The sequence below is a fragment of the Eulemur rufifrons genome, chromosome 4, assembly GCF_041146395.1.
Source record: "Eulemur rufifrons isolate Redbay chromosome 4, OSU_ERuf_1, whole genome shotgun sequence".
In the NCBI taxonomy this organism is placed as follows: domain Eukaryota; kingdom Metazoa; phylum Chordata; class Mammalia; order Primates; family Lemuridae; genus Eulemur; species Eulemur rufifrons.
This window is the reverse complement of record NC_090986.1, coordinates 2522358-2536532: the sequence shown is the minus strand read 5'-3', so window position 1 is coordinate 2536532 and position 14175 is coordinate 2522358. Positions and strand designations below refer to the sequence as shown.

The window sequence follows — 14175 nt, the reverse complement described above, 5'->3', positions numbered from 1 at the left end:
TCCATTTAATGCTGAAATCAGTTTAAAACATCCTAAAAGAAATCTGTATGTGACTTAGTATTACTGGTTGTTTATACTTTGATAGTTTCTGTTGTCATCTTACAGTGTTCACAATATATAAGCAGTTGGATATTTGTTATTAATTTAATAAAAATTTTAGGCTTATTAATTATGCGTTTATCCAGGTGCGGTAGCTCACGCCTGTAATCCTAGCACTCTGGGAGGCCCAGGCCAGAGGATCACTTGACTCAGGAGTTCGAGAGCAGCCTGAGCCAGAGCAAGAGCCCGTCTCTACTAAAAATAGAAAGAAATTAGCTGGACAACCTAAAATATGTAGAAAAAAATTATCCAGGCGTGGTGGTGCATGCCTGTAGTCTTAGCTACTCGGGAGGCTGAGGCAGTAGACATGCTTGAGCCCAGGAGTCTGAGATTGCTGTGACCTAGGCTGATGCCACGGCACTCTAGCATAGGCAACAGAGTGAGACTCTCAAAAAAAAATCCATTTATAATACTTTTGTCTGTTAGTTGAAAAGAATGTATATTCTGGTTTACTTGTCAAAATGCTGCCCATTTATTTCTATGACTAAGTAGTCAAACATTCTAGTAAAATTGCCTAACACTTTAGGTTAATTTATTTACCATATACCAAAACAGTTAATTTTATGATGCTTTTAATATTACCTCATATGACTGAAAATATGTCAATTTGTCATTTCCAATGAATCTCTGAATTATTTATTTTTGAATTCTAGGTATTATATCTATAAATGTGTCATGGCTTGGTATAGTACCTAATACACTGTATGTGTTAAGTAAGTACTAACCACCTTGAGTCATCAAATGATCTTTTATAAATAGCATTCAATTATAATATTCTGTATTTGTCATAAAAATTATGTTTCTTTCTTATCTAAATACTGATGAAAAGAGGAGGTTGTCTCTGTCAGAGCCCTCTTCATAAAACCTAGTGTCAAATTACAGTTTTACTAATATCTTTTATGTTCAATAACTTATTTGTCCCACACAGTAAATATGACTATTAGGTACAGTAATTGTTGTCACAATGTCCATTCTACAAAAGAGGAAATTTGGGGTCTGTTATTGATTAGCATAAGGCCTCATTGCATATTATTATTCTAGATTTTTTCAGGTCAAATTTCCAGAAAATCTGTTACCATTGAATACTATACATTAGAAATAAATATCTTTAGAGTTACAAATTTTGAAAGAAAACCAAAGAAATAGCTTATACAGATAGTCATATATATATATATATATATATATATATATGTTCCTGCCTTGCAAAACAAAGTTTAGGTCAATGATGGACTACATACACTAGAGTGCTTCCATGAGATTGTAATGAAGCTGAAAACTTTCTAGTTCATGTTAAGATTCAAGCACAATGCATTATCTATGTATTTATGGTGATGCTGCTGTAAACAAACCTGTGTTGCCAGTGAGATAAAACTATGGTACATACAATTATATACAGTACATAATACTTGATAATATGATAATAAGTGACTATGTTATTGGTTTATATATTTACTGTACAACTTTTAGTCCTATATGTTCATTCATGGCAAGTGACCTATACAAGGTATACCATTTTTTAATCTTCTGTAGTGTATTTTACTGTAACTTTTGTATGGTTAGTTATCTAACCATAAATACACACTTAGATACACAAATACCATTGTGTTACGATTCCCTATAATATTAAGTACCGTAACATGTTGCACAGGTTTGTAGCCTAGGAGCAAGAGGTGATACCATATAGCCTAGGTGTATAGCAGACTATACCTTCTAGATTTGTGCAAGTACATTCTGTGATGTTCACACAATGACAAAATGGCCTAACAGTGCATTTCCCAGAACAAATCTCCATTGTTGAACGATGTCTAGGGCTCAAATGATAAATTTTATCAACATATGATAAAGATTATACCAATTCTTCACAGTAACTTCTAAAAATAAAAGTAACATATTCTAATTCATCCTATGAGGCCACCATTACCATGATACCAAAAGCAGGAAAGAAATCAAAAGTAAAGAAGACTATAGACAAAAATCCTTTAAGAATACAGACACAGAAATCCTTAGAAAATACTAGCAAACTTCACAAGGAGCATATAAATATGGCTACATGACCTAGTGAGATTTTATTTTTAAAAATGCAATGTTGGCTTAATATCCAAAAGTTAATCGAGATAATACACAATATTACTTTATTCAAGTGACAAAAGATATCTTTCCAATAGACACAGGAAAACATTTGACAAATCCGACACCCACTCTGATAAAATCCCCAGCACACTACTCATATTTGGAAAATTCTGAGTCTTGCCAGAAGTAATCTCTGAAAACCTACAGTTAACATTATACGTAATAGTGAAAGACCCAGTACTTTGCCTGTAAGTCTAGAAACAAGACAAGATCTCCACTTTCCCTACTCTATTCAGCATTGTACTGGAGATAATAGCCAGGGAAATTACATTAGAAAGTGAAATAACATCCTCCAGATTGAAAAAAAGAACTACCTTTTATTGCAAACAACATAATCTTCCACATAAAAATTTGGAATGAATTTACTAAAAACCCATGAGAACTAATAAAATAAATCCACCCATGTCACAAGATACAAAATCAATATATATTATACTAGCAATTAACAATCTGAAAATTTAAGAAAACACTCTATTCACAATAGCATCACAAATAATGAAGTATTCAGGAATAAATTTAACAAAAGAAGTGTAAGAACTTTACACTGGTTTTTTAAGTGTTAAAAGAAATTTTAAAATAAATGAATAAACGGAAAGACATCTAATGTTAAATAACAATACTTAATATTGTTAAGAACAGAAAACACCATAAATTGATCTACAGAGTCAATGCAGTCCTTTCAAGTTTTTTTTTAATTGAACTGCCACTTTATCTTTACCATTAAGGTGATGGTATTATTTATTTTGAAGTCACATGGCCAATTTCTGAATCCATTCTGGAGCTTTTCCGTTGTAATTTCTCCTATCCTTTCTGCAGATCTTCGAAATCTCAGGAACCAAAGGATCATCGGGGTTGGGGGCGCACAACAGGGAACCACTTGGGAAATGGTCAGTGCCGGCGACCACTCAGATCTAAGTGCTGACAGACGCTTCCATTTCTGTTAATGTCTGAGGGTGAACTCTGGTGGTGAATGCGATCTTGGGTGGTTTGAAGGCGTAATCCGATGGCAACTGGATCCTCAGGAAGAAGAGCCCCTCCTTGGTAGAGGCTGTGGTTGGGCCCCATTAGGGTCACCTGCCAGTGGACTATATGGTCCCCCGCAGGCCCTGCTGAGCCCTGGGCCGGGTCGAGGAGCTCCTTGTGGCTGCGCTTTACTGCCCTGTCTTGAGCTGGGGACTCCCCTGCGCCCAGGCCACGCCGCCCCTGCTGCTGCGCTGGTTCCCCTGGTTCCCGGTAGCCTGGTCACGGCAGCCTGGTCACACCGGTTACCCCGGCCACCCCCATCTGGGCGCCAGCGACCAGCAGGGACCCGCTCTGTGAGGTCACTGAGGAGGTGTTGACAAGGCAGCGCTGCAGCGCCAAGGATCTGTCCCATGGGGGCGGGGCCGCCCTTCAAATTTTCAACTGCATTTTTTATGGAAATCCGCAAGCTTACCCTAAATCTATATTTGTGTGTAAAGTAAACCAGAAACCACAAAATAGTCTTTAAAAGGAGTAACAGTAATCAAAGCACGCAGTAGTAGAATGAGGATAGATGCAGGTAGAACAATGAGGAGATTTAAAGGTTCGTTAACAAACACAGGCATTTTCAGAAAGGGGCCAACAAATTTGAGAGGAAAGAAAAGTGTTTTGAACAAATGATGCTGGTAAAATTGGATATGGAAATGCAAAAGGGGAAATGTGGACCCCAAATTTAAAACACGTGTGACAAAAAATATTCAAAAAGATTGTATATCTAAATGCCAGAATTAAAATATTCCTAGGAGGAATAGTAGAATATTTTATTGTGATCTTGAATTAAGCAAAGATTTCGTAGATTTTACACCAAAAGAATAATGAAGAGAAAATTTGATGAATTCTTCATCAAATTTAAAATTTTTTGTCTTCAAACATCGTGAAAATATAAGTAAATAAATGAGAAACTACTCCAGCTGCCACCTTGGTATCAGATTTCTTGCCTCAAGAATTGAGTAAATGCTGCTAAAAACACCCAGCCCTGTAGTAATTTGTTATGGCAGCCCTATCAAACTGACGTGATCTATTAGGACACACGCAGAGTGTCCCCTGCAGCATAGCTGAGATGGCAAGAGAATTGAATCATGTCAGGGTCCACCAGCATTGAAAGGCTAAAATGCTGTGAGAAATGGCCTCCCTGGTGGACTATTATGAACACAAGTGAGACCACAGCTTTCGCCATGGCAGCACTTAGAGGATGTGTCTGGTGAGACAGCAAGTTGCAGACAGATGTTAGAATAGCTTAAATCCCTCAAATATTTTAAAATATAAACCATCCTAGTAAGAGTGGTATTTGTTTGTTTTATACAACTAGAGGTCTGGAAGGGCAGTGGAGCTGACAGCCACATAGGATACCTGTGGCAAAGAGCTAAAACTATAAAACAGTAGTCAAACGCAAAGACACTCATGGTCTAGTATAAAGTGAAAAAAATGCAAGCATTTTCTCTGATCTTCCTACAAGCAAATGCACATGAATTTTTACCTAACCAAGTTGCCATTGGGGACTAACGGAGGCCAGGATTTTTTGGGAGGGGTCTGTGAGTCACTCAAGTAAAAAAAGTCCTAGGACAGAACCCACGGAGTTGCCATATTTGGCTCCAAGTCCTAGGCCCACCCTGGTCATGTTGAGCTCCAGGCGGTAGAAACACTTCTGTGCCCACTCTCACCCGAGCACAGTACTGGCCATGGTTGGTGGCATGGTACCCTTACCCGTTACCCAAGGGGATGGAGTAGTTGGACCCACACAACTCCTCATTGATCTCCTGCATTGAGCTCTGTGAAAAAGGTGCCTGGCAGCGAGGTCAAGAAGTGTCAATGGTCTTTTTAGAAATTCCGTACCCTAGATCAGGGAGAGAGAAGAATCTCCAGAGACCTCCAGCCAAGGAGGAAACCAAATGGTGAATCAAGGTCTCAAACTTAACATCTGAGTAGACAAGCTTGATTCCCAACACTCAACTTTCCATTCTGCTATAATGACCTGGGGTATGAACATGACACACCCCCCAGTGTGCCAACACCTGACAACCTGATTTTGCACAGGAATCCCTCTCATCCCCGTTCCTCCCACACACATATATCAATAGGGAGGGGTGTGAGGCTGCCCAGGTGGACTCACAAGTGAGGCCTGACCTGGATGGACCTGCCCTGGGGTACCGTGTGTTACCTTGGAGCGTCTCTTGTCAACTGGTCTGAAGCGTGGGGGTGAGAAGCTTGAGGGCTGAGCCAATGTCTGCATCATTCAGAAAGGCTCTCACTCCAGGCCTCGGAGACAACAGCCTCAGACAGTTGGGATACGGGAGGAGGACATCTTACTCTCTTAAGAGTCTCCTGTCAAGTGAGTTGTATAGACAGCTGTCTCTAGAATGTGGGTGCCTGGTTATCAGAGCTCTAAGTTCTCTTGGGGTTAATCACCAAGCAGGTGAGGTCACTTCTTCAAGGTTCCATCATGTGGGCCCTTTTCAAAGGGCCCTCTGGACTGCTGACTGCTCACCCTCCTCCCGCATGTCAGCTGCTGTCTTATACCCAGTTATGCACACAGCCTCCCTCAGCACCCCAGGAAGACCTGCATATAGTCAGGACCACAGGTTTGAGGAGACAGAGCTGGGTCAGAGCCTCCTTGTTCTTACCAGTTCTCTGAGCCCAAATATGTCACTGTGCCTCCAATGGCCTCCTCAGTCTTTCGACCTGCACAGTGGGAAGAATGCTTACCATCTAGCTCCAAGGGAACTCATCTGGTGCATATGAGATAATACTTATAATTCTTGTAGGTGTGTATTACATGTACCCAAGGTATAAACTTAGAGATGGAAGAATTGTGATCAGTGGGATATAGCCTAGAATAAAAACTGAAACTGACATGGGTTCTGTCAGTTGGATCTTGGGGAAATCACTCCCTCTCTTGGTCTCATTTACCAAGACCCACCATGGGGGAGTTGGAATTAAACAAAATTCAGATTTTTTATCTTGTGAGAATAAACCTTCCAATGCCTTCCGCTTATATTTAGAATCAAGCTCATGTGCCTTACCTTTGTGTCTGTGGTGGGAGCCCCATGATGGTGGACAATGATCCCCACCTCCAAGTATCCCCATCCTTGTGTAACCAGTAAGGGTTAGTGACTCAATTTTAGTCAATAGCATGCAATCTAAAGATATGGATTGTCACCTCACAGATTGAATTACTGAAAGAGTGTGACTTGCCACTTACTTTCTCTCTCAGGTGTCTTCTCTCTCCCCCCTCCCCCGTACCTTCCTTTGGGGAAGCAAGCTTGAAGGTTTTGAGATTCTCTATATATGGACCTGTGTGACAAAGAATGGAGGGGGGCCCAGGCCAATAGACAGAAAGGAACTCAGGCCCTCATTCCAAACTGCATGATGCCAGCAACTAACCAGATTGAGTTTAGAAGCTGATCCTCCGCTGCCCAAACTTCAGTAGGGGAAACAGCCCCAGCCTTCTGAGAGACCCTGAGGCAGAGGCACCCAGCTAAGCCATGCCAGGATTCTCAGGCCACAGAAATTGTGACATAATATATGTTTGGAGTTTTAAGAAACTAAATTTGGATGTTTTCATGAGAGCAGTAATGACACAGGGCGCCAGGACCCGGCATCTGACCCTGTCTTCCTCCCACCCTCCCATTATCTCCTCTAAGGCTTGCTGCAGCCATAGTCGCCACCTGTCTAACCTCCTCTGGCCAAACTCATTTCTGCCCGCAAGTTTCCATACCAGGGATACTTTCTCCCTGACACAATGTGCTAGTCAGCATTTTCCAGAGGGGAAAGGAAACCAATAGAATTTATAGAGATATACAGGAAGAGATTTATTATGAGGATAAACCTATGCAGTTATGTAGGCCAAAAGGTTGCATATGCCAAATGAACACTTAAGAACAAGTAAGCCAGTGGTCTCTATCTGAAGTCCTAAGAACCTAAAACCAGGAGGGTGGGGGACAGGGTAAGGTTTAATGGCCAGAGAACCAAGAGCTGTGATGATCAAAGACAGAAGATTGATATGCCAACTCCAGAAGTGTGGGTGGTAGTTTGCCTTTCCTCTACTTTTTTTTTTTTTTCCAGTCAAATTTAGCAGTGGGGGGGGTTGTTGTATACCAACTTCAGTGAAATTAATGTTAATAACTTCTGATAACCCATACCTTTCTGTTTTATCTGGACTCTCAACAGATTTAATGGAGACTGCTTTCATTGATGAGAGCAGAGTCCCTATCCTCAGTCTCCTGATTCAAATACAATCTCTTTATGAAACTCCCTATAAAACACACCCAGAAATGATATTTTGCCAGCTACCGAGGCATCCCTTAGCCCAATATCAATAAAATTAACAGACAGTCAACCACCAGAAGTTTTCCCCTTTTTAAACTTGGAACCCATAACCATCTTCTTAAGCCACACTTAATTTCGAAATAAAAATGACAGGATCATAATTCTACTTAACATGATACAACTTGTGTACAACTGAAACTTGCAGAGAACTTAAAACACACATAGCCTTTGCCCAGAACAATTCCTTGAGTGATGTTTTCTCATCTCTAGACATCCAGTAAATGAAATAATATGATGTAAAATTAGTCACACTAAAATACTGATATAAACTCTAAATACATCTTATGAAACATAAGGGAATAAGAGGAAAATATAGACATATTTGCTTAATACATATATATAAACAAAAAAAGTACTTATAACAAAATGTGGAAATACTCATGAAAATTACAGTTCTCCTTGCCACAGCTGGTCACATATTCCTAGCTCATATGCATAAACTGCCTTCTTTCCCTGCCCATACTGTATTTGCTGTAACTCCAGAAAGGTCCTGAGCTTGTCCTGGGTTTTACCTGCACAGTTGAACCAAACCTTCGTTCTTGAATGGACTGGGTCAGTTACAGTACTGCTTGCATTGTGCTGTTATAGTTTCACTGACCTTCATCACAGGGCATAGTGATACTAACAGACGCCCTGAGGCCACAGTCCACAATCTTTATGGCACCAGGGATCAGTTTCATGGAAGACAATTTTTCCACAGGCTGGGAGCAGGGGGGATGGTTTCAGGATGATTCAAGCATATTAATTTATTGTGCACTTTATTTGTATTATTACTGCATTGTAATAGATAATAAAATAATCATACTACTCACCAAAATGCAACCTCTCTGCTAATGATCATCTGTATTTGCAGCCATTCCCCGATGCTAGCTCAGCTCCACCTCAGAGCATTAGGCGTTAGATTCTCATAAGGAGTGCGCAAGCTAGATGCCTCACATGTTCAGTTGACAGTAGGGTTCACACTCCTGTGAGAATCTAATGCCACCACTGATCTCACAGGACATGGACCTCAGGCCATGGTGCAAAGGATGGGGAGCAGCAATAAATACAGATGAACACACTTATCTGCCTATTGCTGACCTCCTGCAGTGTGGCTGATTTGTAACAGGCCACAGACTGATACCAGTCAGCAGCCTGGTGGTCGGGGACCACAGTCCTAAGGGATCCTGTAATCCAAGCATACTGTTTCTTATCTCCATTGTGAAACAGTAGACCAACTTGCTCTTGGTAGTTTGGATCAATTACCTCAGCCAGCAATGTAACTCCTCCCTTCTTGGCCTAGTGACTCAGAAACATGAGGATCCCACAGTGGCCAGTGGCAGTCTTAACTTCCAGTGCAATGGAATCATTGCTGTGCCTCCTGGTGGAAGATTCCTCCTTCTGGGACTAAGAACTCTAGGCTAGCAGAGCATGAAGTCATGGGAACAAGAAGTCAAACTTTTGTTATTTGGTCACCAGGGATAATGGTGAGCTGTGCCATTCTCATTTCCACCACTTGGTTTTTTAATTTGTAAATCCTGAGTATAGGTGAAACAGCACCGTATGTTGGATGCCAATTCAGAGTATATACAGCCTTCTGTGCAAACTTATCTCATACCTTCAAGACACTGCACCTAATTGGTGCTGTAAATGCCTCTTCAAAGGGGCCATTTGAAAGTTCTGTGAGGCCTGCTCTTTCACAACAATGAAAAACATGATAAGAGCATGAATTTTGTGAGTATGGTTCCATTGCTACACTTCTTTGTGAAGTGAGTTCCTTAGTCAAATGCAGTGCTATGTGGAATAACAAGATAGTGGATGGGTATTCTGCAAGTCAATAAACAGTAGTTTTGGCAAAATCATTGCTTGCAGGGAAAGCAAATCCATATCCACAGTAAGTGTCTTTCCAGTAAGGACAAAAGCTTGCCCCTTCCATTATGGAAGTTGTCCAGTATAATCAACCCTGCGCCAACCGGCTGGCTGATCATCCTGTGGAATGGTACCATACTGAGGCTCAGGGTTGGTATCTGCTGTTGGCATATTGGGCACTCTGGAGGCCATAGCTAGGTCAGCCCTGGTGAATGAAAGTCCACATTACTGAGTCCATGCTTAACCTAAATTTCCTGACAGGATGGCCACTTTGATCATGGGCCAAATGGGTGATGACAAGTGTGACTGCGGAAAGAGGCTGACTGGTATCCAAAAAACGGGTCATGGTGTCGACCTGGTTATTTAAACTCTTCTCTGCTGAGATCACACTTGGGTTGGCCTTGACATAGGACACAGATATATTCATGTTTCTGGCTTTTCCGGAAATATGTCTATGTACATGCCTGTTCTCCAAATTGCCTTTCATCGATTTCCCAATCATTTTCTTTTCAAGTTGTTGATACTCCAGCCAAACCGTGGGCCACAGCCAATGAACTTGTATACAGTACCATGTCTGGCCATTTCTCCTTCCAACAGAAGTTCACAATCGTGTGTACCACCCAAAATTTCACCCACTGGGAAGATTTTCCTTCACCTCTGTCCCTCAGGAATGTCTTAGAGAGGGGCTGTAGTGCTGTAGCTGTCCAGTTTTAAGTGGTAACTGCCTGTTGTGCAGAACCATCTGTCAACCAGGCCCCAGTCTATTCTTCCCCTGCCAACTGCTAATAGGTACTCCCCATCAGGTGCTGGCTTGGAGACAGAAGGCAGTGCAGGAGGAGAAGAAACCATTGGCATTTGGGCGACTTCTTCCAATAACTTAGTTGTGTTTCAGGATCTGCTTGGGATCAATCATGTTTATGGCACTTACATTTGACAACAGAGTATTGCTACTCAACCTTATGGCTTGGTGGGTCAGATAATACTCAGCTTATCATAGGCAGCTCGGGTTACACAGTAACTTGTGGCCAATGTCCATCATGCAGTTTCTACAAAGGCCAAGTAGTAGGCTAAGGGCTGTCTCTCAAAAGGAGAGTAGTTATCTGTAGGTGATGGCATGGCCTTGTTCCAAAATTCTAAAGGCTGACATATGAACCACTTATTGGGGCCTCATAAAGGCTCCAAAAAATTCCTAACTGCCATTGATACCTGAGGAACCACTGGATCTTGATAACCTGGTCTGAGTGGCAGAGCAGCTTGCACAGCATCCCAGGCCTGCTGCAGAGTTGTCTCCTGGACCCCCTGGAAACTAGCAGCCTTTCAGGTCATTTGGCAAGTGGGATGCAGTGATGCACCCAGGTAGGGAATATGCTGCCTCCACAATCTAAAGAAGCCTCTATGCACTGTGTCTTTTTCCTGGTTGTGGAAGGAGCCAGATGCAAAAACGTACCATTTACCTTAGAAGAGATATCTCAACATGCCCTAGCCACTGGGCGACTAACAATTTCCTGAGGTAGAAGGCCACTAAATTTTAGTCAGATTTATTTCCCATTATCTGACAAGCAAATGGCAGTTTTGTTCCTGGGGGGAAATTCCAATACAGAGAAAGGAGAAACTCAGATTCATAACATTAAGACAGTCCCAGGAAAAGCTGGGATGGGCCAGCATCTGCAGTTCCTGAAGCCAGAGAAAAATATATATGCCTATATATAGGCATATAAATGCAATATATGCCTATATATATGCATTTATTTGTGTATTAACGCATTTTTCTCATAGTGTATCATATTTGATGGCTTTGGATTGTCCTGGTTGATTAACTCTCCCAGGGCTGATATAGCCCCTTTCGTGCAGGTGAAGGAATGCAAGAAGGGGGTGGGTGCGGCCATAGGTGGGGAAAGGAGGATCGCCAGAAAAAGATCACCATCCCCCCTGGAGGGCAGTCAGGTGAGAGGTGCCCAGCCAGCCAGTGCAGGTGCCCCAATCAGGATGAAGTTACCCAGTAAGAGGGCACGTGTGATGCCAAGTCAGGAATTGAGAGCATCCCTGGCACAGTCCAGTGAGAGCCAAACTCTGTCATCAGCAGAGAGGGCACAGCTGTCCCAGTGTTGGCTGAAAATGAGGGGAGATAAAGAGAGTGAGGATCAGCTGTGGCTCTGGAGGAAACTCACCAATGTGAGGAAAGAGACATTAACAGGATGTAACCGGGACTTGACTGTAAACGTGGACTAGTGGCAGAATGTTGGCAAAGGCATTACAAGCAAGCTGGAAGGTTGGCTGCTCAGTGGGTGGCTGAAATGACCCTGTAATGAAAATTTTCATTGACTTTGGTGCAGAGTAGTCAATGAGTAGGTGTGGAGAAGCCACCTAGGGCAGCAAGAGCCACCAGATGTACTGAGGCTGAGAAATAAATAGTCACATGAGGATGTAAAATGAGTTGAACAGACTTGGACTTAGCGGTAGTAGGCTTGGAGTTGCTTGATTATGAGCAATGGCAGGCCAGAATGGGACAGGATCTAAAAGACTCAGAAACAAGTAGTAAGGTCTGAAGACACTGGGTGTGCAGGAGGTGATGTCGTAGGTGCTAATCTTGATATTGGAGATGGCCCAGTCAAACCTAAGTTTTTAGTTCTATCTGTCCTAAGTGACTTGCAAGCACAACTGAGGTGTCAAGTGTTTCCAAGTGGCACAGGTTGTAGAAACAGCAATGGAGGTGGCCCAAGAGACAGATAAAGTAATTGTGGCCTGAGGCTGCCTTCCTGCCTTAAGTCTTTAAGAATGAAACTGCAACCTAACTTAATATATAAAGAAACCGGAAACCCAACTGAGGAGTATGTTTTGTGTAGAAAATAGCTGAGTCTTGGGCACTAACAGCAACCAACCTTCAGCCACCCACAGGCTGCCAATTGTTCAGACCTGCCCCCAAAAGGCCAAGGCCGAGCTGTAACCAGCGAAGCCGTCTGTGTATCTCATTTGTGTTTGCTGTCTCTAAATACTCTCTGCCCACATTATGGAGCAAATCTTTGACCTCTTCTGGTCCCAAAGGCTGCCTGACCTGTAAATTATTCATTGCACAATTAAACTTTGTTAAATTTCGTTTTTCTAAAGTTTAAGACTGGTGAGAAAATGCACCTGTAAAGGTCTTGCTAGGTCAAGATGTAGTCAGGGTTGGTGGGACAGTCTGTGTGACCATGCGAATGAAAGACAGAAATTGTAACATGAGAGCGTCTTTCAGCAGGCGGAAAATTTGGTGTGTAGTCTGGAAGGACATGAAGCAGTCACCAGGGCCAGAAGTCACACATGCTGTTGTGCATGAGACAGCTCCGTACAGATTGGAAAGACGTAAGCTGCGTCAGGGACTGGCTGAGTGTTGCAAAAAGCCTGTAATGTTGTCCTAGCAGTAGAGGAGTCTCCAGAAAAGCTAAGAATAAAGGTGAGGAGGTGTCCGTGGAAGCTGATCCAGCTGGAAGCTTTGCCATGTGGTGGAAGAAAGCAGACTCCCTATAGGCAGGGAAGAAGCTCTGTGGCAGAGAAAAGCTACCTGTGGTCAAGCAGGTAATGGTATTAGCCAGGTGTGTTGTCAGATGACAGAGTTCATGGGGTGGGAAAAAAAGTAGCAGTAAAGTCTCAGTTTCTGTTTATCACAAGGAAAGACATGGGTGCCAGGGCAAAGGTGTCATGAAATCAATGTTGCAATAGGTGTCCTTCTCTGCTATTAATTCTTGGAATTCTGTCAGTAAAGCCGTTGAGGCAATGCAGTGTCAAAAACCAGAGTAACAATGGTCAAATCTAGGAGTCCCCTTTTAGATACCACAATAAAAGTAGTTGGTTAAATAAAAAAGGGACCCTGCGTCAGCCCAGTCCAGACAGAGCAGTAGTTGCATCCACAGGGGTCTGAGGGGGTCCAGTGTCAGCCTCTGCATGAGGAATGTGGGGGCACCATTCCAGAGTTTCTTATTGGGACCATAAGTGGGAGCACAGCCCACAAGCTTGCTGACAGAGCAGTAGGAGCAAATATCAGGGCGTTTCTTCCAAGACTCGTGATGCATCGCTTCTCGGCCCTTTGGCTAAGATCATGTGTCGTATCTGTTCTTCTCAGTTTAATATCTGATATGTCCTCCATGCAAGACTGGAAATGCTAATCATGTTGGCATTTTAGCAGGATGAGCAGAGTCCTGTCCTCATTAATCAGTTGTTGCTGTATTATTGGGAGGAATTACCACAGGGGTACTTGGCACAACAGGGACAGGTTGGGTCTGGGGTTTGCGGCAGACAAGATGGAATCAGTAACCAGGCCTCACAGTGCAGGCTAATCTAATTTTTATGCTCTCCTCAAAATTTAAATATTTATGATGATGAATTCAAGTATAATTATAATAGGCATGTTTTCCAAGTTGAAGACTAAATGTCAAAAAGAATGTTCCAGAATCCTTTGATATGAAATATCATAGTGGAAGTCACTGGATCTCAAATACATTCATGTAAACTAACTCTTCTAGCCAAATTAGAAATAACGTCTGGTTGTTAGCCTACATATTACCTACCATATTGGTGGTGGAATCACCCTCAGTATTAGATATTTTCATGCAGTTTTGCTGTGTCTAATAACAGCTGTGATGATATCAGAGAAAAAACTCTTCATAGCTCAAAAGCATTTTTTAAAAAGAACATAGAAAACAAGTAAAGTGAATACATAGAATTATGCACCTGCCGATGGGAAGGTAATTTCAAATATAGACATGGAAAATGAAAGTC

The 14175-nt window shown here is 42.2% G+C and overlaps 2 pseudogenes; both read left to right on the top strand.

Annotated features, from left to right (window-relative positions):
* Positions 1–11652, top strand: part of LOC138382895 (zinc finger protein 91-like) — a 326121-nt pseudogene extending 314469 nt beyond the window's left edge.
* Positions 11653–13467: 1815 nt separating this feature from the next.
* Positions 13468–13646, top strand: LOC138383142 (U2 spliceosomal RNA; annotated as a pseudogene).
* Positions 13647–14175: the final 529 nt, after the last annotated feature.